The following is a 26,852-nucleotide window of genomic DNA, read 5'->3' as shown; positions in this document are numbered from 1 at the left end:
CGCTTCGAGCTAAGTACCTTCTTGTGGTGCCTTCAGCTCTGCGACCAGAACTCCTGCAGGCCCTTCACGACGACCCGACGGCAGGGCACCTCGGTGTTTCCCGCACGCTCGCGAGGATACAAGAAAGGTACTACTGGCCACGTGTTACCACCGACGTCACTCGTTATGTGAGAACATGCCGGGACTGTCAGCGACGCAAGACACCGCCGACAAGGCCAGCGGGACTTCTGCAGCCAATTGATCCACCTTGCCGACCTTTCCAGCAGATTGGTATGGACCTACTGGGGCCGTTCCCGATGTCGGCTTTCGGAAACAAGTGGATCGTGGTAGCTACCGACTACCTCACCCGCTACGCCGAGACAAAAGCCCTGCCAAAAGGCAGTGCATCCGAAGTAGCTAAATTCTTCGTCGAAAATATCGTCCTACGTCATGGCGCCCCAGAGGTCCTTATTACCGACAGAGGAACGGCATTCACTGCCGACTTAACTCAAGCAATCTTGGCATACAGCCAAACAAACCACCGCCGGACGACAGCGTACCACCCACAGACCAACGGCCTCACCGAGCGGCTTAACAAGACGATCGCCGACATGCTGTCAATGTACGTCGATGTCGAACACAAGACGTGGGACGCCATTCTTCCGTATGTGACCTTCGCATACAACACGGCGGTGCAGGAGACGACGCAGATATCGCCATACAAATTGGTCTACGGAAGGAGCCCGGCAACGACGCTCGATGCCATGTTACCCAACGTCACCGACGAAGAAAACCTCGATGTGAGCAAGTACCTTCAACACGCCGAAGAAGCCCGACAACTTGCGCGTCTCCGTATCAAGAATCAACAGACGACCGACAGCCACCGTTACAACCTACGACGACGCTTCGTGGAATACCAGCCCGGTGAACGTGTTTGGGTGTGGACGCCGATACGCCGACGTGGACTAAGTGAAAAGCTTCTGCGACGGTACTTCGGACCGTACAGGGTGGTTCGACGGCTCGGCCCACTTGATTACGAGGTTGTCCCCGACGGCATCACGAACTCTCAACGACGCCGATCGCGACCTGAAGTCGTCCATGTCGCGCGCCTCAAGCCGTTTCATGCGCGTTAACAAACTGAACTAGTGTTTTTTTTGTATTATTGTTGTATCGTAATTCATTCATTGTACTTTCTTGCATTATTATTGTACTTTCATCTTTAGTTAAAGCATCGGGACGATGCCTTTTTTTCAGAGGGGGGCAATGCCACGTTCCATTTCCCAAGTTTTTGTTATCGTCCGAAAACACCGCACGATTCTCAGCGTAAACCACGCCTGCAGCTTTCTAGAAGGTTCCGGACTGTAGTAGATCATTTCGATAAGATCACGCCCACTGTGCGAACGGTACAGATTGTTCTGGAAGCTACGCCACCGCCAGAACATAACGCTAGAACATTCGACGGCAAGAGTATAAATGCCGACGCGCTTCGCCGCTTGTCAGTTGTTGATCGAAGGCCGACGCTCCGTTCGCCGCTATCAGTCCAAGACTGCTATCTGTGCGAGACTGCTGCTGTAATTGGACTTTCAGTTTACCGGGCACAGGTTCGCCCAAATAAACAGTTAAATCCTAACACGAAGTCTCCTGTCTTCGGCCACGTCACGACCCCGTGACAGTATATAAGATTTTACCGATCGATCACATACACAGTTTCAACCTTATTATGAAATACAAACAAAGCTTGCTATCAAACAACGCTTGTTTCCTTAAACTGTGTAACCTCAGAAAAAATACACAATCCTATTATGACATTCGGAAAAGGCCTTCCTGGTTCGTTCCTTATTCGCGAACTAATCACGGTTTGAGAAGACTTGAACACTGTATTCCAGCTTGTTTTAACATCTTTGAAAATAAAAACATCGACATCTTTAATATACATAAAAAACAACTTAAGAACCTTCTCATCCAAAATGGCGGCGTGTAGTTTAGCATCTTCTAGTTGTCCGACTACAGTACTATATGTAAAAGAAACACCCTATAATAGTGCTCGTATGTAACATGGCATCCTATGATGTTTGCTTTCTTTGACATTTTTTTCGTTGCTTTTTTTTACGAGTAAAACATGCAACATTTCACTCGTCAGTGTTTCCCTTGTGCAATAAAACTTGTGCTTTTCGCACACCCTGTGTTGTAAACGTTGTATAATCATTTTGTAATACTTTGGTAGCCGTTTAGCAACGTGTGCATTGTTTCATGATTGACCACACACTGTTTTCTTTTGTTTTTTGTTGTTTTTCTCTCTATGTGGTTTGCTTATTTTATGTAAACCTGAAACTGATGTAATTTTGATGCATTTCCTTTTTATTTCCTAATTCCTTGAAGTTTTGAGAATCGACGTCAAATTGTTTTTTTCATGTTTTGTGCTCTGCGGATTTTCGTAATGCCAAGTGAAAAGGGGTAGGAGCCTCGTCAAGTTGCTAACATAGCAGCTTTTGCTCTTATCCTTGCGTTTTCATTTTCGCAACTCTGTGAAGAAAATGCTCAATGAAACTGAAACTGAAACATTAGGTATGATGTTGTCAGAGGAATATGGAAAGGGGTCATGGATCCTGGGCTGTAGTTTGGCAATGCGGTCTTGTGCATGAGGTCAGAAGTTCAAGCAAGATTAGAAATTAAGCAATATGGAATAGGTAGGCTTGCTTTAGGAGCTCACGGGAATACACCACAGCAGGGAGTACAAGGTAATATGGGATGGACATCACTTGAGGGCAGGGGAGCTGGCAGCAAGATAAAATTTGAGAAGCGATATAGAGAAATGGGAGAAGAGCGGTGGGTTAGGAAGGTTTTCAGCTACTTGTACATGAAGGATGTCGATACAAAATGGAGGAAGCGAACCAGGAAATTGACTGGTAAATACCTAGAAAACAGCAGGTGGCCAAACCAAAAAGAACTATCGGTTAACAAGAAAGTGAAGGAAATAGAGACTGACATGTGGAGAATCGGCATGATTAAGAAGTCCGAACTAGAGATCTATCGAACTTTTAGGCAGGAAATTGCCAAGGAAACGATCTATGATGATACTCGGGGTAGTTCTCTACTGTTTGAGGCTAGGACGGGAGTATTGCGAACCAAGTCATATCGGGCGAAATACGAAGGGGTAGACACAGTATGCACTGCGTGTGGAGAGGAAGAAGAAACTGCCGAACACTTGATAATGTTCTGTAAAAGGTTTCACCCTATAGTTCAGGATGATGGCGCAGAGTTTTTCAAAGCACTGGGGTTTAGAGACTGGGAGGGCAAAATAGACTTTAAGCGGGTAGACTTAACTAAAAGGAGGTTATCTGATTGGTGGCTAAAATCAAGGCACGAGTGAAAATAAACCCTTCTTTACAAAGTACGAATGTTCAACCTCACTATTTAAAGGGAAAAAATAAATCTCATGGTTAGTTCACTTAGTATTACGGCTAGGTGGCATTAGCCGCCGCCCGATCTAAAGGGTACAGCCAGATCCATCCATCCATCCATCCATCCATCCATCCATCCATCCATCCATCCATCCATCCATCCATCCTACCATCCATCCATCCATCCGTCCGTCCGTCCGTACGTCCGTCCGTACGTCCGTCCATGCATCCATCCATCCATCCATCCACCCACCCACCCACCCATCCATCCATCCATTCATCCACCCATCCATCGATCCATTCATCCAATCCTTCCAATCCATCCATCCATTCATCCAATCCGTCCAATCCATCCATCCATCCATCCAATCCATCCATCCGTCCATCCATTCCATCCACCCATCCAATCCATCCATCCATCCAATCCATCCATCCAATCCATCCAATCCATCCATCCAATCCATCCATCCATCCACCCACCCACCCAACCACCCATCCACGCGTCCATCCATCCACGCATCCATCCATCCAGCCAGCCAGCCAGCCAGCCAGCTCGCGCCGCGTTTGCTGCAGCAGCAGGCGCACACCGCTACGCCCCGGTTTTCCCGTCCAGCGCAAATTTGATTTGCCGTGCTCGATGTAAAACTCTGCTTAGCCCATTGTGTTTTCTACTTGCCCTTGATGTTTTTTCTGGCATGGTACGTCTCCCCCAAGAGCTTCGTTAACTGCAGCGCTCGCTGAGACAGCCATGACTGTATGAAGTGCGCTTTCTCCCAACTTTGGCCGATTCGGGAAGTTCTTAGTTAAAAGTGTTACATCGTTAAAAAATCCGCTTGCTGCTAGGAATCATGCCTGAACGCTTTATTTTTGTTATCTGCAGCACTACCATAAAAAAAGGCGGCTGTCCATGCATGGTCAGAAGTTTGGCGGCGCTCGAACGCTCCACAATGCCGTACTGCTGCGTACCACGCTGCAAATCATGGAGCGGCCGGAAAGAAGCCGGAGTATCTTTTCACGAAATCCGAGCGACCAAGAACTTCACGAAAAGTAATTTAAGGTAATCTCGAGAGACAACTGGACCCCGAACATCCAATCTTGCTGTTCTACCGTTTTCAGCCGACACTTCATTCCGTCCGACTTTAAAGAAGGGTGCACGACGCGAAGACTGAAGAAAGGCTCTGTGCCCAGCGTTTTCCACGAGTACCCGTCGTATTTGCAACCTTGCAAACAAACTGAAAGAAACGATGCGGCCCTCAGGAAGCGTGCTGCGGCTGTATTAACTGGTGAGCCAGCAAGAAAAAAAAAGAGCAGTTGGTGGTGGCGCACCACATGTGTTTACGGACTTACGAGATGACCAGTCGTGCACTTCGGACGCCCTACTTGTTGAAGAAGTGCCCAACTGCAGCAGCAGGACTGACCAAGGTTTCGTCCCAAGAACGGCGCAGGTGGATAGAGCAGTGCAAGTAGCCTCACGCATTTCGGTGCCAACCATCAAAAGACGGAAGTGGAAGCGTAAGGAACGTGAACTGAGGGCGCAGGTTGAAAGGCTCAAAGGAACTGTTGAAAAATATAAAAGGGAGCTTCAGAAACTTAAAGAAGACTGCTATGTCCCAGCGTTTTTGCAGGTTGTCGAGCAGGCAAGTGAAACTGAGTTGGCTGCCTCAATACTGCTGCAGCAGGTCGAAAATTTTCAGAAGGTGAAACCGACGTGGTCCGAAGTTACAGTCCGTCACGCAGTGGTCCTTCGTAACCTCTCAGCGAGGGCATACGAACACATAAGGAGCTCAGGGCTATTCCGCCTACCCTGTCGAAGCACGCTGGAGCGCTTCCTCGGTTCGTCACGCAATGAAGTAGGCGTCACAGACTTGATTAAGCAGAGGCTGTCAGCTGAGCTCACTTCACACACCAATGCTCAGTCACAGACGTGCTCTCTCATTGTGGATGAAATGAGGGTCAAGCAGCGCTTACTCTATCTCAAGCAGAGATGCCTTCGTTGGCGAAGTAGACTACGGCGACTGCTTGCCGCAGAAGCAACCTGGTAAGCCAGAAGAGCCAGTTCTTGCAAACTCGCTGCTTCGCTTCATTTTAGGTGGCTTGTCAACGAGATATAAGATTCCCGTAGCCTATTTTTTTTACTAGAAACTGCACCGGTGAAAACCTTCACCAGATCATGATGAACGTACTCAAAGAAGTTGAGAGTATAGGCGTTAGAATCGTGCGTATCGTTACCGACAACCATCGGATTAAGGTGAAGGCGTTCCAACTGCTATGTGGGGGTAACCTCAAGCACTGCATACCACATCTGACAAATCAAAATGGCAAACTTTCTCGCTTTTGATCAGTGCCATTTAATTAAAAACGTACGGTCACAGTTTCTGTCATGCGATATCGGAAAGGATTGCGAAATAAGCGCCCAGTACCTGAAAGACCTCTACAAAATGCAACAGCGCAGTATTGTCAAGCCAGTGCGGTTCTTGACAAGAAAACACGTACATCCGACTAGCATGGAAAAAATGAACGTCAGGAGGGCAGTGCAAGTCGTTTCGCCACCTGTAACCGTGGCCCTGAAGCTCTTGAAAGAGCAGGCAGGTCATACATGTGACGCAAGCTTCACCCACGTTGGTCCAACCATCGTATTCATGGACACCATGTACCGGTGGTTCACCCTCATGGACGTTAGCAACTGCACCCAGCATGTTCACCAGAACAACCCGGACTGCAAGCAGTACGATTCCGAAGACGACGAACGGCTAGGTTGGCTTGAAATATCATTTCTTGACTACCTGGCCGAAATCAAGCGGCAGAGCCCGGCTAAGAATTTTCTGACCAAGGAAACGTACGAGGGCTTGCTGATAACAACAATCTCAAACGTGGAGTGCGTTCGGTACCTTCTCATGGTCACACGCTTCCGTTTCGTTCTGACTAGGAAGATGTCCTCTAACCCAATAAAGGCCTTCTTTGGATGGTTGAGGAAATCTACAGGCTCAAACGACCAGACAAACGTGAGGGCAGTTTTGTCTGGGATTGAGAAAGCACTGAAGACTGGCATAGCCTGTACGTCCAGCAGCAGCAAGGTTTCCTGTTTTCTGTTTTATTTTACTACCCAATCAATTGTGCCATGCATGAAATGCCCAACAGCAACACTGTGCACAGCCGGGAGGCCTCCACTGCACACGTAATCCAGAAGCAGGCAACGAATTCGCATTGCGCCCGCTTACCAGCCTCTGCCGCAATACGTTGCACCCCTCTTTCTACGACGAAATGTTGACGGGGCGCCGTGTAGTTAAAGGCTTAGAACTTAAAATGCCCGCTTACCAGCCCCAATACGCGGCACCCCCCTTTCTACGACGAAATGTTGACGGGGCTCCGAGTAGTTAAAGGCTTAGAACTTCCTAAAAAAGCTCTTTTTTGCCCCACACTGAACTGCCAGTGCCAGGAGGCGCCGTCTGGTCGGGGAGAATGCGTTAGTGAAAGGAAGCATACACAGACCGCTGACATCAGACAGGTGAAGGGTAGAAAGGGGAGAGAGATGAAGGGGGAAGTGGAAGGAAGAGTGGAAGGGGGGCACCCGAGGGGAGTCCACCTTATATTCTTTTTCTCTTTTTTTCTTTCTTTTCTTTTTGTTCTTTTTTCTGTCTTTTTACTCTTCCTTTTCTTCTGATTTGAGATTGTATAAAGCTGAGCACCATCAAACTGTACCTTTAACCCTGATGAAGGCCAGACTAGGCCTAAACGTCGAAATAAACCACGTTGTGACCGCTCACGGAGGCTCTACTGGAATATATATATACATATATATATATATATATATATATATATATATTGTAGGAAACTATGCGAACGACGACGAAGAAGCAAGAAACGGCAAGCTGCAGCGTTGGTGCACACGCGCGACCCGAGCTTGCGCTTATTTTGTATTTTCGGCCTGTTGACGTTCCTCGCTCTTCTGGCGTTGCGCGTTGCTTGGCCTTCCAGTATGTCTATACGTAAATAAACTACGTGACATCTGGTGAAGGTGCTGGGTACTCCCGTACAAACCTGGAACTTCGCTCCCGTAAGCTTCCCCCTCTACGTGACACGAACATGGCCACCGAGACGCCTCTCCAGGTGGGACCTTCGACCGTCCACGTCACTTGCGGCGCCGTGTATCCTCAACGAGACCTTCTTATCTTCACGGGCTCCACTGAGTCGGATGTCGAAGATTGGTTGGCGAGGTACGACAAAGTCGGCGCAAGTAACAAATGGGACGACCCAAGTAAGCTGGGCTACGTCACGTTCTACCTTGCGAACACCGCGCAACTGTTGTTTAATAACCACGCAGCTGACATTCCTACGTGGTCTGCATTCAAGACTGCTATTACGGACGTCTTTGGACGACCTGCGGCACGCAAGCTTCAAGCCGAGCACTGTTTACGTCACCGTGCGCAGCAACCAGGCGAGACCTACACGGGCTACATTGAAGATGTGTGGCATCTATGCAACGGCGTCAACTCTACCATGCCTGAGGAAGAAAAAATTAGACACATTTTGAAAGGCATCGACGACGGCGCCTTTCAGATGTTGCTCGCGAGAAATCCCCCCACAATTGCTGTGCTCGTTTCTCTCTGTCAGAGCTTCGATGAGTTGCGTAGGCAGCGCGCAATTGCTCGTCAAGCCTTCACGACGCCAGAAATGCTCGCAAGCTTGCACCTAGCTGCCCATCCTACCGATCAGAAGCCGCTGCTTTCGACAATCAAGGGCTTCATCCGCGAAGAGGTAGCACGCCAGCTGTCACTGCTGCCACTGACACATGAGCCCGCGCAAGCTTTGGCACCGGACCTCCAACATGCCATTCGAACCCAAGTCGCTGAGGCCCTTCCACCGATGCATCAGCAACCACCTGTCACTACGCCTCTCACGTACGCCGCCGTCGCTGCTCGGCCTACGCAACAGCGTATGCCGTATGCTCAACCTGCCACGCTGCCCTATGTCGTGCCTACAACCCCAATTGCTGCGCCGTATCCCTACGCGAGATCTTCAGCTCCATTTTATCGACGAGCAGACGCTTGATGGACGCCGGATAATAGGCCCATCTGTTTCGCCTGTGGTATCGCTGGACACGTCGCCCGCCACTGTAGCCGAGATCCCCCTCCAGTTGACACCGTGGGCAGGCCAATTGCGTCGTCGTCTAGGATGCCATTAAGGTACACCACTGACGGTCATCGACCCTTCGCAAACCATCGGTTACCATCGCCCAGATGACGCTCCCTGTAACCTATGCGTCGCCGACCTGCTACGGAAGAGGGAAACTGACCGCTGCAGCTCCGGAGGCAACAGCTGCATACCATTCGAACTGCTTAAGGCCTCCATCTTTCTCGCCGCAAAACGTTATCGACGTCAATGTTGAGGGGACCGCCGCACAAGCGCTTATCGACACAGGAGCCGCCGTTTCCATAATCTGTGAGACCTTATGCCGCAAGTTGAAAAAGGTGACGACGCCTCTTTCGGGCCTGATGCTCCGCACGGCCAACTCGCAGTGCATAGGACCTACAGCTGTGTGCACTGCACATGTCATTATCCAAGGTGAACTTCATGTCATTGAATTTTTTGTGCTGGCATCATGCTCCCACGAAGTCATTCTTGGATGGGACTTTCTTTCGCGTCATCGGGCCATCATAGATTGCCCACGTGCAGAAGTTGCCCATACACCGCTGCCAAGTTCTTGATTGGTAGATTCTGTTTCTGAAGCTTACAAACTAGTCGTTGTTGCAGACACGGAAGTAGCACCGACAACATCCACCCTTGTAGCCCTGACCTGTACGGCCGTTCCTGCCAGAACTGTTTTGTTCACTCCGTCTGACGTATTTACCCGCCGCCGTAGCCTACACCTGCCCTTTGCCATACTCACCGTGGAATCTGGTGCTGCCGCCATGCTCGTTGCTAACACGCTATCGTCGCCAGTTACCTTACTTCGCGGAGAATGTTTGGGTAACATACAAGACGTTGACCTCCTGCGCCCTCTGGAGTATGCCGAACACCCACCTCACCTCCAGCTCAATGCTATGATGCCACCTGTGGCTACACTGCCCGTGCCAGACTCATCCCAGCCCTCTGTTGCAGCTGAGCTATCGCCGACACAAAAACGCGAACTCTTGTCCCTTCTTCGAGAGCTCTGTTCTGCGTTCAATTGCGCTCAACCATCTTTGGGTCGCACAGCGAACATCACGCACCACAGGTGGGCTTGGCAGCTGTGACACAATGCAGTTCGCTTACCCGTTCCTCCCAACAATGCAGGTGTTCCTTGTATCTGTCGCTCGCCTGCTGATGCCCAGCCTGGCAATCACTTCGTTGGACCCATCATCAAACTGCACCTTCCTGCCTAGCGATGGCGAAGCAGGCACTGTCCCGCCCGCCTCCGCTACCGCTCCGACGCTGTTGCCAGCGCCGTGGCTTGACTACTCCTCCCCCACTTCACCTTGGACAGCCCCATCGAAGCCAACATCACCACTTCGAGCACCTACATATCGCGAACGGTCACCGGCGTCAGCTTGTGGGCTTGGCAGCTGTGACACAATGCAGTTCGCTTACCCGTTCCTCCCAAAAATGCAGGTGTTCCTTGTATCTGTCGCTCGCCTGCTGATGCCCAGCCTGGCAATCACTTCCTTGGACCCATCATCAAACTGCACCTTCCTGCCTGGCGATGGCGTACAGGCACTGTCCCGCCCGCCTCCGCTACTGCTCCGACGCTGTTGCCAGCGCCGTGGCTTGACTACTCCTCCCCCACTTCACCTTGGACAGCCCCATCGAAGCCAACATCACCACTCCGAGCACCTATATATCGCGAACGGTCACCGGCGTCAGCTTGTGGGCTTGGCAGCTGTGACACAATGCAGTTCGCTTACCCGTTCCTCCCAACAATGCAGGTTAGTAAGCACAGCAGTCTTTACGCAAAAAAATCAAGTGATTACTTTCTAGTCCTGCTGCCGGGCCCACAGTGTCTTGTCGCTATCATTGCCGAGTGTTTATATGCCGTTTACTCCGTACTCTTGTTGTTATCTGGTGACGCTGAAACTAACCCTGGTCCGAATATGAACGAAATTCTCGCAGAATTCGGAAAGATTAGCGCTGGACAAAACAAACTAATATCCGATTTTGAAGAAGTAAAGCAGCAACTACTCACAACCGACAAAACATTGTCGGATCTAGGAAAGCGTATGACCGAACTAGAACGCCATTACCAAAATACTTTGCCCATACGAGCTGACATTGCCGCAATTCAAGCCGACACTACCGCAACCACGCACTTTGTTTCCGAACTTGAAAAACGGCTGGATGACGCAGAAAACCGGTCACGCCGCCACAACTTAATCTTCTACAACCTTCCAGATACTAACGCCAAAGGAACAAATATTGAAACAGAAGAACTTATCACTAACCACTGTCTCAAACACTTGAAAATAAAAATTGACCCGAAAGAAATTGACCGAGTGCATCGCCTCGGCTGCCACACCAATCATCGTTGCCGCCAGATAATTGTCAAGTTCACATTCTACAAAACCAAAGAAAACACCCTCTCAAATGCCAAAAAAGTTGAAAGGAACAGATTTCAGCATTGGCGAAGATTATTCCCTCTCAGTTCATACTTCCCGCCGTCATCTCGTTGCTTTCGCCAAGCAGAAATCAGGTAAATTTCAGATCCGTTTCAAAACTTTGTATATTGGTTCCAAACAGTACATTTTTGATCACGGATCACAATCGGTTATAGAAGTCGCATAGCGATCACCGCGCCCGCAGACTAAACCGCACCACCGCCAAATCCAAACACGTAATGAACCTTCTTTTTCTGTTATCTTTACTAATATTCGTAGTCTCATGCCGAAGTGCCAACTCGTGTCAAACGTTGTGGCGTCTTCCAACAGTAATAATTTGGTACTAACAGAAACTTGGCTAACCGATGCAGTTACTGACGCCGAAGTGCTTTCGCACTTACCCGATTATCAGTTATTCCGCACCGACCGCAAACGCGGCCGGGGCGGGGGTGTGCTAATCACTGTTGGCCCAGAAATACCCTGTTCTGCTGTTAACATAAAATCTGCCTATGAAATTCTGTGGCTGGTTTGCCACGATTCTCCTCAAACATTCCTATTCGGGGTGTGCTACAGGCCACCGAGCACCAATACAGGTTTTTCACGTAATTTAAACAATATAATGAGCACACTCACGACCACCTACCCTAACGCTCACATTTTACTTTTTGGGGACTTTAATTTCCCAAAAATTGATTGGCATAACCCTGCACCCTCGTCGGCATACGATGTCGAAACGAAAGATTTCATAGACGTTTGCTTGACTTTTAACTTATCTCAACTTGTGTCAGAGCCCACGCGCATATCAGGCGGCTGTGCTAACATCTTAGATTTAATACTAACCGACCGTCCAGATTCTTTATCGTCCATTTCATACCTACCCGAAATTAGTGACCACAAAGTAATACATGCAGATTTTTCCTTCCCTCTTGAGCGGCGCGACAAAGGTAAGAAAACAATTACCTTTTACGATAAAGGTAATTATGAGGCCATTAACAAAGAACTCGAAAACTTCTTTCCAGACTTCGAACATAGCTTTCACTCCCGATCTGTGAGCGATAATTGGGAGATTTTTAAAAATGGGATGAATAAATTCATTAGCAAATTTATCCCCACAACATCATTCCGTAGCACGCCGCAGAAACCCCGGTTTACAAACAAACTAAAGAGACTAGCGAATAGAAAAAAGCGCCTTTCTCGCGCAGCAAAAGCAAAAGAGACGCCTGAAGCTTGGGCAAAATACAACGCAGCCGAAAAAGAATATACTACCGCTATTAGTAACGCAAAATATACGTTTTTGAACCAGGATTTACCAGGCATGCTAACCGATAACACACGTCAATTCTGGCAGATAGTGAACCCTCGGTCTACCAGCACCATTCACCTTACTAATGATTCTGGTCACATGCTCTCAGATGATCAATGTGCTGATGCTTTTAACAGTGCATTTTCATCTGTGTTTACTAACGAATCTAGCGTACCTTCCTCTCCTGCCCCGGTGCTGTTGACACCCTCTATGTGCTCAATTGTTTTTTGCGCAGGTGGTATTTCAAGTATTATTCAAAACATGAAACTGTCCTCATCAGGTGGCGTCGACGATATTAACTCAAAAGTGTTAAAAAATATTCATGACACCATCGCCCCATTTCTGTGCTTGATGTATGCGCAGTCGCTCTCCACAGGCCTTCTTCCAGATGACTGGAACATGGGCAAGGTCGTTCCCATCTACAAATCAGGTGATAAGAACTGTCCATTGAACTACCGTCCCATTTCTTTAACAAGCGTCCCATGCAAAATCATGGAACATGTCATCTACTCTCAGATTGTAAACTTTCTAGATTCCAACAACTTTTTTCACCCCAGCCAGCATGGTTTTAAGAAAGGATTCTCTTGCGAAACACAACTAGCAATATTTCTTCACGATCTGCATGCTAACCTTGACAACAACTTACAAATTGACGCAATCTTTCTAGATTACGCAAAGGCATTCGACACAGTACCCCACCAAAGACTAATGCTAAAACTATCCCAGTTAAACTTAGACCCAAGTGTACTAAATTGGATCAAAGCATTTCTAACTAACCGTTCTCAATTTGTGTATGTTAATAATAAATCTTCTGCTTACCTCAAAGTAACATCAGGCGTACCTCAAGGTTCAGTTCTTGGCCCCCTCCTGTTTTTGGTATACATCAACGACTTACCCCTCGGCGTATCCTGCAAAATCCGCATGTTTGCAGATGACTGTGTAATATATCGGACGGTAACTAACACTCACGACCAAAATCTTCTCCAGAACGATCTTAACCACATTCGAGATTGGTGCGATAATTGGCTTTTGTTTCTTAACCCTAACAAATGCAAACTTGTTACGTTTACCCGCCGTAAGAATCCTTTCATTTTTTCATATCATATCGCCAACGTCCCTGTACAATCACAACCATCCTATAAGTATCTAGGTGTCACATTGTATTGCGATCTCACTTGGAATGCGCATATTACTAACGTCATTTCATCAGCAAATAAAACTCTGGGCTTCTTGAAGCGTCACCTACGTCATGCACCAAAACATGTGAAGTTGCTGGCATATCAGTCCCTCATCAGATCGAAACACGAATATGCCTCCCCCATATGGAACCCGCCCCAAACATACCTCATTAACGACCTCGAATCTGTCCAAAATCGCGCCGTTTGATTCATTCACTCCCAGTACTCGCACGACATCAGCATTTCATCCTTGAAAGCACAATCCGGTTTATCACCCCTCTCTGTTCGCTGCCGTATCGCCACCCTTTCTCTCTTTTATAAATTTTTTTCACTCTTCTCTCAATGCAGCTCCTTACGTCCTCCCCCCGACATACATTTCACACCGCACAAGCCATCCACTTCAAGTGTCCCGTTATCGCAACAGAACTGCCACTTTTTCAGCTTCTTTTTTCCCCCGCGCCGTTAAGTATTGGAACGACCTTCCCTGCTCCATTGCTTCAACCACCTGCCCATCATCCTTCGTGACAAATGTTACAAATCACCTGTGCTGCGAAAACTAACGTGTTCAAATGTTTTCTTTTCCTGTGTATCCACCCCTTATGTATTTCCCTTATGTATTTCCTTAAGTATGTATTTCCTTATGTATTTCCTTATGTATTTCACCCTTATGTATTTCCTTAAGGACCCCCAGTGGGGTCCTTAAGGAAATAAAAATGAAATGAAAACATTGGCACCAGTACTCGTGCTCCCTTACGCCAACGACCATATCGAGTTTCAGCGGAAGAGCGCCGTATTATCAACGAACATGTCGACGATATGCTCAAGTGTGGTGTCATCCAGCCATCGCAGAGCCCTTGGTCATCCCCTGTTGTACTTGTGCGCAAAAAGGATGGGTCTATCTGATTCTGTGTCGACTACCACCGGCTCAATAAGATAACTCGGAAGGATGTGTACCCATTGCCACGCATCGACGATGCTCTCGATTGCTTGCAAGGAGCTGAATATTTCTCCTGTTTCGATTTACGCTCAGGATATTGGAAAGTTCCGATGGCTGATCCTGACCGATCGAAGACTGCATTTGTAACACCTGATGGGCTGTATGAGTTTAACGTCATGCCGTTTGGACTCTGCAATGCCCCAGCTACCTTCGAACAGATGATGGACACCATCCTTCGCGGCTACAAGTGGAACACGTGCCTCTGCTACCTAGACGACATCGTTTTTTCTCGCGACTTTTCGACTCACCTTGTTCGTCTTCGTGCTATTCTCACATGTCTCACCTCTGCTGGCCTTCAACTTAACATCAAGGAGTGCCATTTTTCCGCACGTCAGCTCACTATACTGGGTCTCGTCGTCTGCAAAGAGGGTGTTCTTCCGGATCCGGCGAAACTCCGCGCCGTGGCTGACTATCCGAAGCCCAATTCCGTCAAGACGCTTCGAAGTTTTATCGGCCTGTGCTCATACTTTCGTCGATTTGTGCGGAACTTCTCTTCCATCATCGCGCCTCTTACCAACCTGTTGACAACTTCCAAAGGCATTTCTGCTTGGTCAAAAGAGTGCGACGAATCCTTCACCGCGATTCGGCGGTAATTATTATCACCTCCAATACTACGTCATTTTGACCCCGATGCGCATACGGAGGTCCACACCGACGGCAGTGATGTCGGTCTTGGTGCTGTATTGGCTCAACAACAACCAGGATACCAAGAATACGTGGTCGCTTACGTGAGTCGAACCCTCAAGAAAGCCAAGTGTAATTATTCCGTCACGGAGAAAGAGTGCCTTGCAATTGTCTGGGCTTTGACGAAGTTCCGCCCATACCTTTATGGCCGCCCTTTCGAAGTCGTTACGGACCACCACGCTCTATGCTGGCTATCGTCGCTCAAAGACGCGTCGGGGCGCCTTGGTCGTTGGGCGCTTCGCCTACAGGAATACGACATTCGTGCTGTATACCGATCCTGCCGCAAGCACTCCGACGCTGATGCGCTATCCCGCTCGCCGCTACTGGCTGACCCAACCTCTTCGTCACCTTCTTCAGCTGTCATAACACCAATCGACTTCACAGACATGACATCGGAACAACGCAAAGATGTGTGGATTGTCCAACTCCTCACCTTTCTGACTGATCCGTCAGCTAATTTGGTCTCAAGAACTATCCGCCGTCAAGCCACACATTTCGCTATTCGAGACAACCTCCTCTATCGACGGAATTACACGTCTGAAGGTCGGAGGTGGCTGTTAGTGATACCCAACCACATGCGTTCGGAAATCTGTACAGCTTTCCACAACGACCCGCAAAGCGCTGACGCCGGCGCTCTCAAAACGTACAACCATCTACGTCAGCGGTACTACTGGCGCGGCATGTACACATTTGTTCGCAAGTACGTACGTGCTTGTACTGCATGCCAGCGACGTGAAGCCCCACCTCAAAGCCCTGCCGGTACACTTCAGCCTCTGCTTTGTCCAGCGCGTCCATTTGACCGCGTCGGTATCGACTTATACGGACCACTTCCCACGTCGTCTTCTGGAAATAGGTGGATAATTGTCGGCGTGGACCACCTCACGCATTACGCGGAGACGGCAGCACTACCCGCAGCAACCGCGAGGGAAGTTGCGTTTTTCATCTTGCGCAACTTCGTTCTTCGCCATGGTGCTCCCCGCGAACTTTTGAGCGATCGGGGGCGTGTTTTCTTGTCTGACGCCATTCAAGCCTTGCTTGCTCAGTGCAACATGGTTCATCGCATGACGACAGCATATCACCCGCAGACGAATGACCTCGCAGAACGATTTAATCGCACTCTCGGTGATATGTTGACGATGTACACAGCTTCAGACCAGACCAATTGGGACACTGTCCTTCCATTCGTCACGTATGCGTATAACACTGCTACGCACGCGACAACAGAGTTTTCCCCTTTCTTTTTGTTGTACGGACGCGAACTATCGTGCATGCTGGGCACTATCCTCCCATACACGCCCGACTCCTCTGAGTACATTGCAATTTCTGATGTTGCCAGGTACGCAGAAGATTGCAGACGATTGGCCCGTTCACTGACAACCGAGGACCAAGGCCACCAGAAGCTACGGCATGACACCGACCGACATCTCTCTACTTTCACGACTGGTGCTCTCATTTGGCTCTGGATTCCACCGAGCACTCCTGGACTTTCGTCTAAATGACTGGCACGATACCACGGGCTCTACCGCATTCTCGCCCGTACGTCACCAGTCAATTATAAGATTGAGCCTTTGACACAGTCTCATGACTTACGCCGTCGTGGCCGAGAAATTGTGCATGTGAGTCGCCTCAAGCCGTATTACGACCCCGCTATAGTGGCTACGCCTTAAGTCGCCAAGTTGGCTACGCTATTCACCCGGGGCCAATGTAGGAAACTATGTGAACGACGACGAAGAAGCAAGAAACGGCAAGCCACAGCGTTGGTGCACACGCGCGACCCGAGCTTGCGCTTGTTTTGTATTTTCGGCCTGTTGACGTTACTCGCTCTTCTGGCGTTCCTTCGCCTTCCAGTAGGTCTATACGTAAATAAACTGCGTGACAATATATATATATATATATATATATATATATATATATATATATATATATATATATATATAAGGGAAAGAAGTGTATACCTAAGGGCTCGTTTTTCCGTGTTTTAACACAATATTAATGAGATCTAACAGACAGTAATGCCAAGGAATGGACAGGGGAAGTCATTAGAACCAATGGAATGTAAATAAGAAGAAAGAAGAAAGAAAAGTGGATGAAAAAATAACCAGCCGTGAGCAAGAATCGAACCTACGACCTTCGAATAACGCGTTCGATGCTCTAACCACTGAGCTATCACAGCGGCCTTCCCTACATACACTTTTTTGGGGGGGTTTATATGTGAATTTAGAAGTAGGAGCGACAGTCAGCGCCATCTATAAGCCAAAGAACGAGTGTGAAAACCCTCTTATTCGCATGTTTGGCGTCACGTAGCACGTGAACTTATTATGAGCGGGCAGCTGATTAATTGTCCCTCTTATATACACACACACACACACACACACACACACACACACACACACACACACACACACACACACACACACACACACACACACACACACACACACACACACACACACACACACATATATATATATATATATATATATATATATATATATATATAATGAGATATAACAGACAGTAATGCCAAGGAATGTACAGGGGAAGTTATTAACATTAATGGAATGTAAATAAGAAGAAAGAAAAGTGGATGAAAAAATTACCAACTGTAAGCAGGAATCGAACCTGTAAGCAGGAATAGATGGCGCTGACTGTCGCTCCTACTTCTAAATTCACAGATAAACCCAAAAAAGTGGATGGAGGGAGTGCCGCTGTAATAGCTCAGTGGTTAGAGCATCGAACGCGTAATTCGAAGGTCGTAGGTTCGATTCCTGCTTACAGTTGGTAATTTTTTCATCCACTTTTCTTTCTTCTTATTTACATTCCATTAATGTTAATAACTTCCCCTGTACATTCCTTGGCATTACTGTCTGTTATATCTCATTATTATTGTGTTAAAAAACACGGAAAAACGAGCCCTTAGGTATACATTTCTTTCCCTTATATATATATATATATATATATATATATATGGTGTTTTTTATTCACGTACTGTGACTCGTCGTATTACTTCCTGTTGTTTACGTGCGTTACAACGAAACTTACTCAAGTGAAGCTCAAAAGAGCACTTTGGCGGCATATGCGATATATTTGCTCGGATATGCCGCCAAAAGAGCGAGAAACGGATAATAAACTAGCCAGTAACCACCGATAAACTCTACCTGCTCCTCAGTCCACTGAGTTGTTTTTTTTCCTTGCGGTTGTAAACTGTAACAAAAACATAGCGCCGTTGCCATTATCGAAGTGGCAATCGTTACAGGCAGCAGTTGTTCGTATTTATCAAATGTGCAAAGTTTAGTAGCAGGTGCAGATCCCGTCCCTCCCGAGTAAACGGCAAACCGAACTGAAGTTAAACAGTGACTTTGAGAGTTGACTACTTCTTGACTGCTACTTCTGGCGTGGCGCAGTGGTTAGTGTGCTCAGTTCGAAATTCGGAGGTGGCAGGTTCGATCCCACGCTGGCGCTCTTTTTTTTATGGGCGCTTGCTACATTCCTTTTTATACAATAGTTTTTATTATTTCTTTAGTGGCAGCTCGTCACGGTGGTTCTGACGCTGCTTCGCGCTCCACCATTGCCGGCTGGAGCACGCCATCCACCATCCGCTCCATTATACGCCACCATACACCATGTGCCACCAACATTTCCACCGCCATAATCCACCAAAATGGTGGTTGGTGGAAACCACCATTCCTATGGCGAACGTTTTTTCATAAGGGTAGCAACTGAAAATTTTATTTCGAAGTGAACACTAATAAACACGGATTCAAGGTCTGTGTGAAACCAGTTCTCTCCCTTGCCGAAGAGGTGGAAGTGGCCAGGTTCGTGGCAAGCCGTGTGAAGGACGAGGAAAAACTGAGGTGCAGTACTGATTGCGTGAATATGTTTTCGTCTAGCAATGTGAAACCGCACATGGCAAAGAAAATGGGACCTGTGATTAAGTTGCTGTCTGCTAGCGGTTGTCGTATCGCGGTTTCGGATAAGGAGGGTTACTTTGTGATTTTACCAGAAAAGCTATATTTGGAGAAGGCCCAGGCTGCTATAGAAAAGAAGTTCCGGAAAGTTGATGAGAAGGTCAGCCTTGTAAAACGTCTGGCGGTTAAGAAGCTAGCTGACTTGAACCTGAGCAGGCTGTCTTCAGCGGTAAAAGGCGAAAAAGGCTTGTTGCTGGAAGCATTCTTTACGGTAAAAACACACAAGGAAAACCTCACGTTCCGAACCATTGTCTCAGAAAGGGGTACCTGGCTACGTCTCGTGTCTGAATTTTTGCAAAAACATTTGAAAACTTTCAGGTTTTGTGACCCGTTTTTGGGTTTCCAACTCCATGGAAGCGGTAGACTACTTAAAGGGAGATGATGTAAGGGTCTCTGATGCCTTCAGTATATATGTCGTCGATCTTTACTGATGTCGTCGATCTTTAAACAAATGATGAAGTGGCTTTTTGTAACGCTTGCAGTGTGTCGGTAGAAGGTTTTATGGAGATTTTGGCCATGTATCTGAGTTCTACGCTAATAGGGTGGAATGAAGAATTGTACATCCAGAAGGATGGGATTTGCATTGGGTCTAGTGTTGCCCGGATCTTATGCAATATTTTTTTTTAGGAAAGAGAGAAACGAGAAAAAAGGAAGGCAGAGAGGTTAACTTGACACAGCAGTAGGTAAAGAGCTAGATGGTATGGATCTGAAGCTGTTCAGATTTGTAGATGACTACCTTGTTTTGGTAAAAAACGATCCGGGTCTTAGCACGTTAGTGACTATTTTGAAAGCTTTTAGGAAAAACGGGTGCGGCTTCTAGTTTACGTTTGAGAAGCCAAAAAACGACGCATTCAGTTTCTGGACCTAAAGATTAATTTGTTTCCTTTTCACACGTGTTGGGTGTATCACCCTAGATGGGAAAAACCATTGCTGAGCTATCAATCGGCACATTCGAAGATAGTGAAGAATGGAATTGCAACTTCTTGCATCAAAGCTGCCCTCATGAAATCGTGCGTACACGCAATGAACGAGAGTGTTTGCGCGCATATCAAGTGCTTGAGGGGAGCTGGTTACCACGATGATTGTATCCTTTTGGCCTGTGAGAAGAATCTTCGGGAAGTGAAAAATGCAATAATTGACACACGCGAAGAGAGGAGACAAGTTGAGAGTGAAACAGAGCGGACAGTGGTCATCCCGTATCTGCACAATATTTCACATATGTTGAAAAAAGTTGCATTAGGATATGGCGTGCGGGTTGTTTTTTTCAGCTGAAAACAAGTTGTCAAAGATTTGTCCAGCAATAGAAAGGCTAGTCAAAAAGGAAGGAACCGGAGAATCGAACAGATGTAGCATAAAGCATTGCAGGAGATACGTTGAGTGCAAAACAGACGTTGTATACGGAACTTGTTTTCACATGTGGGAAGGAATACGTTGGTCAGACTGGTCGGTGTATAAATGTGCGCCTTCGTGAACACGAGAGTTCATTAGAGGAGGCCCCTTGCTCTCACTTAGCGATGCACAGCATGGAGTGCACCTGCCAACCGAAATTTTCCGACGCACGAATAATTGACAGGCACAACAAGCGGACGACGAGAGAAATAATGGAAGCGTATAGAATAAGGAAAGGAGGGGACACTAGCGTCAGTCAAGCGTCAGTTCTGCTAACAGTTGCGGAATTTGCTTTTTTGGACGTCACATAACCCAGTGTTTTCTTGTTTTTTTTTGCTTTTTCTGTTTTCCGTGTTTTTTTTTGTTTTTTTTTTGTTTTACTTTTTCTTGTCTTAGTTCTTGACACATGCTTGTTTCTGGCTGTGTTCCATAGATTATGGGAGTGCATACGTTGTTGATGATGACAGGGTAAGGCGGGAATGACGTACATGCGTGTGATGTATTTATTAGTGTTAGCTTCGAAATAAAATTTCAGTCGCTAGTAAGCGCTTGTCTGTGTCCTCTCTGAGTGGGTGTATTTTTTACGCTTGTTTCATCATGAACCTTTACCAACACGCCCAACTGGCAGTCATACTAACATAGACGTTCAAACTTCGTGGCTGCCGCTTCCTTATCGCCTTGAAAGATGTTTGCGAGAATGAGAGAAAACTAAAAAAAAAAACACTGTGAACGCTGAGCACGAACGCTGAGCAGGCTGGTTTTGTTTTCGTGCTCAGCATTCACAGTATGTCTTTTTTCAGTTTTTTCTCACACTCGCAAACATCTTTCAAGGTGAGAGGGACGCGGCAGCAACGAAGTTTGAACGTCTGTGTTAGTATAACTCATCCCCTCACGATGGGAAGACCCCTTCAGAAACTGTTGAGAATTAAATATATTTATCCTTGTTGGCAACGCTCCCGTTGTACCATATCCCATTATTATATATATATATATATATATATATATATATATATATATATATATATATATATATGGTATGAGCCGAGCTGTGGTATGTGCAGGTTATGTGAAAAAAAGGGTATTGAACCGTAACAATATATTTGTTGCCCTCTTACTGAATGATGGTGGTTCAGCGAACTGGAAGCGCGGGCGTAAACACAGACACAAAGAGAAGAGGAGGCACACAGCACGAGCGCTCGTGCTGTGTGCCTCCTCTTTGCTTTGTGTCTGTGTTTACCCCCGCGCTCCCAGTTCGCTGAACCATCATGAATTACCAACTAGCCCACCTTTCCATCCTATTTGAATGATGGTGCCGCAAAATTTCACAAGGGGGATACGTTCACCTGGCAAAACCATGTGCGAAATAATTTACTAATATTTTTTTTTATTTGGTCAGTAACATAATCGGATTGTCGCACAAATACTCACTGCATATCAAATTAATCGAGCTTAAGAATACAGGTATATTGTGTCTCACTGTTTTCCGGGTAATGTTTTTGAATAATGAAGAAAACGCGCTCTTGTTTATATTGTTACGTGAAAATAACACTAATTCAGCCGTAAACCACAGTAAGTCTCCCGTCCGAACATCAACTTGTTCAACTTTCTCTTCGAGGAATTTTTTTATCTGTGAGAATGTTAGTTAAAATCCCCCAACATTATAATTTATACCAGCCTAATTAATTGCACATTCCTTTACTAAGCCCACTCGGCAACCTAGGCCGGCCCAGCCTAGACCAGCTACACAACCTAGACCGGCTGTCTGCCGCAGAGTCCAAAGAAAAATACTTTCCTTCAGATCAGCCAGAATATGCTGGCGGTGATGCAGCCATCTCGTTTATAAATATACTACGATGGCCTGGCACCCATATTATTTGCACTAGACGAATGTTCGCTGGGATTAATGATTTAAAAGTTTCTAGTACTGCTGATGTCGACGACGATGATAAGAATGAACACACGGAATTACAGTCAGACACTATCACAGCTGTCGAATAAGTCGCAGGAAGTTTACGTATAGCTAGTATAACGGCCATTAATTCCGCTTCAAGGTTGATGATCGCAGTGTCGTCGTCTTCTTTCTTCCTCCAACTTGGGGCAGCCAGCATGGTCACCCATCTTCGTTTTCTTCCCAGGCATGCGTAACAATATTTTCCCTCAGTTCAGCAAGGCGATTCAGGTGGTGATCCTTGCTCCTACGCGGAAAGAAAAAAATGGGCATGCTGGAATCCCATGCGCTCTGCTGTCTGCCGCAGTGTCCAAAGAAAAATACTTTCCTTCAGATCAGCGAGAAGATTCTTGCCGTGATTCTTGCTCACACGCGGTAAAAAAACATATGCACGCTGGAACACCATGCGCCCTGGTGTCTGCCGTATTTTACGCTGAAAATTATTTTTCTTCGGTTCAGCCAGAAAATTCTTGTGGTGATTCTTGCTTGTACGAGACAATGATTGATATGTGGGGTTTAACGTCCCAAAACCACCATATGATTATGAGAGACGCTTGCTTGTACGAGACAAAGAGAAGGAAACTGGTGCATGCTCGAATCCCATGCGCTCTGCTTTTTGTCTCGCTATCCACCAAAAATTAAGTTCCTTCAGATCAGCCAGAATAGTCTGCAGTGATTCTAGCTCGTACGCGGAAAGGAAAAAAAACACGTGCAAGCTTGAATCCATTGCGCAGTGCTGACTGCCATAGTGTCCGAAAAAAAATAATTGGCTTTAGTTCAGCCAGATGATTTTGGCGGTGATTCTTGCCCGTACGTGGAAAAACAAATGCGCACGCTGGAATCCCAAGCGCCCTGTTGTCTGCCGTGGTGTCCCAGAAAGAATACTTTACTTCAGATCAGCCAGCAAGCTCTGGCGGTGATTCTTGCTCGTACGAAGAAAAAAGCGTGCAAACGATGGAATCCCATGCGCTCTGTTGTTTGCCGTGATGTCCTCTAAAAAATATTTTTCTTCAGTTCGGCCAGGGGGTTCCGGCAGCGATTCTTGCTCGTACGCGGTAAAAAGCATGCGCCCGCTGGAAACTCATGTGCCCTGCTGTCTGCCGTGGTGTCCACCGAAAAATACTTTTCTTCAGTTCAGCTAGAAAGGGCTGGCGGTGATTGTTGCTCGTACGCAGATAAAAAAAAAATATGCGCACGCTAGAATCCCATGCGCTCTGCTGTCTTCTATGGCATCCGCGAAAAAATACTTTTCTTCAGATCAGCCAGAAGATTCTGGCCGTGATTCTTGCTCGTACGCAAAAAAAAAAAATATATGCGCACGTTGTAATTCCATGCGCTCTGCTGTCAGCTGCGTGGTCCGAAAAAAAAAAAACTTTTCTTTAATTCAGACAGAAGATTATGGCGGTGATTCATGCTCGTACGCGGAAAAAAAAATGCACCCTTTTGAATTCTATGCGTCCTTTTGTCTGCTGCGGTGTGCGCCTTAAATTACTTTCCTTCATTTCAGCCAGATGATTCTGGTGGTGATTCTTGCTCGTGCGCGAAAACAATCCTGCGTATGCTAGATTCCCATGCGCCTTACTGCCTGTCGTGGTGTCTGCAGAAAATTACTTTCCTTCAGATCAGCCTGAAGATGCTGGCCGTGAATCTTGCTCTTACGCGAGAAAAAACATGCCCATGTGCCCTGCTGTCTGCTGCAGTGTCTGTCGCATGCGTCTGTACTGCAGCGCGCAAGCGGTAACTTGGTAACTTGTGTCAGTAATGCACAACCACACACGTCAGCAGCCAACAACCATAAGCCACGTTAGGGTGGCTAAAATGCGGAGGTGTGATGAGCGCAGCGCTTTTCTCTGGCCGGAGAAAGCCCTTTTTCGCGCCGTTGCCGCTAGGGGCGCTAATGGCAGCGGCGTGGGTAGTGAGCGGTGCACTTCGCAGGGTTTTTCTCGGATGCACTGCTTTTTTTGTTTTTTTCACAGGCGGTAGCTTATTAATAAGTGCTTCGTTAATCGGTGATTGCGATGGGTTTCTCTGAAATGCCTAAAGGTGTCAACGACAAAAAAAAAAAGGTTGATCCAGTGTCGCTGGATTATGCTTTTCCGCAAAACCTAATGCTTCAGCTTAGCCTTTTGAAGAGTCCAAAGGGTGGCAACGTGGATCACTTAGTGGAGGAGTCTTTCTGTCTGTAGAAAAAATTATGCATGAGATCGAATAAAATGAGGAAGACTACGAAAGACTTCCATCTGATGCACTAGCAGTGTCTGTCACCCATGAATTGTACACCACTGAGCGGCGGAAGGTCGCCCTGTATATTGTGCGGCAAGCCACACTGTGAGAAATCTGGTACTTCGTAATAATTGTGATGAGTGCAAGAACGCCCGCCTTTTTCCAGTGTTGGTGGTTACGCGTTATAAGTAACACCGTTACTAGTATAACACGTTACTTTGGCAATTAGTATTTGACGCACTCGTTATACATGTAGAAATAGAGGTGCTGCCTAAATTGTGCGACTTGTAGTTGTCCGCAAGTCGTTCCTGCAACATGGTAGCCCTATTTATCAGTTCTGTTTCCAAAATAAAATTTGCTTCTGCTGATAGTACAGGTCACGGAGCATTAAGTTTGCAGTACCTGGAAAAGCAAGGCTCTCGTTTCCATAAACAGTTGCAATTTCACCGGGCCCCATGTAGGTTAAAGGGGCAAAATTTATTTACACTGCAAATACCTGTGATTATGGTCCGCTAGCAGATGCAAGCTGAAAGTTGAAAGTTGACATTTATTTCACCACAACGATACACCGTGATTTACGCAAACAAGAAACAATTGTGGCATGGAAAGTAGGAAAAAAGCTGCCCTATAGCAGCTTGACTAGCCCCACCACCCATTTGTACAAGGCAACAGAACAGTTGTTCTGTTGCCTTGTACATTCTAGTGGTTGTTTATGAAGTACAGAATAGATGCACACTTGGGTGTTTACAAACAAACGATTATTGGGAAAAAAGGCAACCAAAATGAGACGCTATAAAAGAAAGGGGTACACTTAAAATTTCATGCATTTACAAGTACTGGGTGCAATTTTTCTGGGTTTATAGCTCCTTATACAAACAGGTTTAATATATCACTACTTGAAAGGAGACGCAACTGCTGTTCTGTGAGCTTGAACTTATTTAGTATATGGGGAACAGAGTGCTTTAGCATTTGGAGTCCGTAATTTGTTCGCGGTCGGGGGATGTGCCAGTGTTCAGAACTCCGCATCGGACGCAACAAAATTTTCTGCTGTAAATGTGCTAAGCCTCTCAGGTTTGCGCAATTCTTTCGAATTTCAGACCTCAAAGACAACAACAAGTTATGTTCATATGCAACACAAAATTTTAAAACTTTAAACTTGACAAATAAATGGGATGTGTGTTCTCTGTAACCTATATTTGCAACAGCCCGTAAAGCGCTTTTTTGAAGTGTATACAACTTTTGTTTTGATGTTTCAGTTCCAGAAGCCCATACCAACTGACAATAGCGTAGATGAGAACAAAAAAGCGTATTAAAGATAAGAAGTTCCTGGGGGAGCGGTAGAAACGACTGACACCTTCTCAGCACGCCAAGGGCTTTTCTTAGCTTAATACACAATTGTTCAGTGTGAGAATTCCAGAACATATGTTGATGAAAGATGACGCCCAAAGTTTTGACAGTCTCTGAAAGTTCGATATTGAAATTATTTAGCATCAGTTTTTGTGTGTACGTACATGTCATTCCTTTCGCACGGAAAAGAACGGCCTTGGTTTTAGAGCTGTTGATCTGTAACGAATTTTGGCAGGACCATTTCGAAAAATTGACTAACGTTTTATTAGCTGCTTTTATCAAATCGTCTATATTTGTTCCCGTAAAGAATAAGCTTGTATCATCTGCATAAATAATGTACGTTATTGAGTGATCCACATTTACAATATCATTGATATAAAGGTTAAATAGAAGAGGTCCTAATATGCTTCCCTGTGGTACACCACGTTTGATTTTTTTAAGCATAGGTGTTTGCCTATTTATAGACACACACTGGTACCGATCACTAAGGTAGCTTACTATTAAATCGAGCGCGATGCCTCTAATCCCGTAATAAAACAATTTTTCTAACAAGGTTTGGTGATCAATTCTGTCGAACGCCTTCGTAAAGTCTATGAATACGCCTAATGTTAGCTTTCTTGCTTCAATGTTACCCAGTATCAACTCTTTTTGATGCAACAGCGCTGTCTCCGTCGATACGCCAGACCTGAACCCATATTGTGCTGTTGTAATCACAGAATGCGAGTCCAAAAATTTATACAATCTAGTGAAAATGATTTTTTCTAGAGCCTTTGAAAATATAGGTAATACCGATATTGGCCGGTAATTACTCATTTCATTTTTGTCACCACCTTTATAAAGCACTGCAACTTTGGCATTTTTCATCCG

The 26,852-nt window shown here is 46.5% G+C and overlaps 1 long non-coding RNA gene across 1 annotated transcript in view; it reads right to left on the bottom strand.

Annotated features, from left to right (window-relative positions):
* Positions 1-26,852, bottom strand: part of LOC142786838 (uncharacterized) — a 75,855-nt gene that overhangs the window by 45,964 nt on the left and 3,039 nt on the right. The window contains exon 2 of the long non-coding RNA XR_012889178.1: positions 13,071-13,159. This is a non-coding gene — a long non-coding RNA (uncharacterized LOC142786838). The remainder of the gene's footprint in view (positions 1-13,070; positions 13,160-26,852) is intronic.

Source organism: Rhipicephalus microplus, unplaced genomic scaffold, assembly GCF_043290135.1.
Source record: "Rhipicephalus microplus isolate Deutch F79 unplaced genomic scaffold, USDA_Rmic scaffold_34, whole genome shotgun sequence".
Taxonomy (NCBI): Eukaryota; Metazoa; Arthropoda; class Arachnida; order Ixodida; family Ixodidae; genus Rhipicephalus; species Rhipicephalus microplus.
Note: the sequence above shows the minus strand (reverse complement) of the source record. Positions and strands in the feature narration are given on the sequence as shown.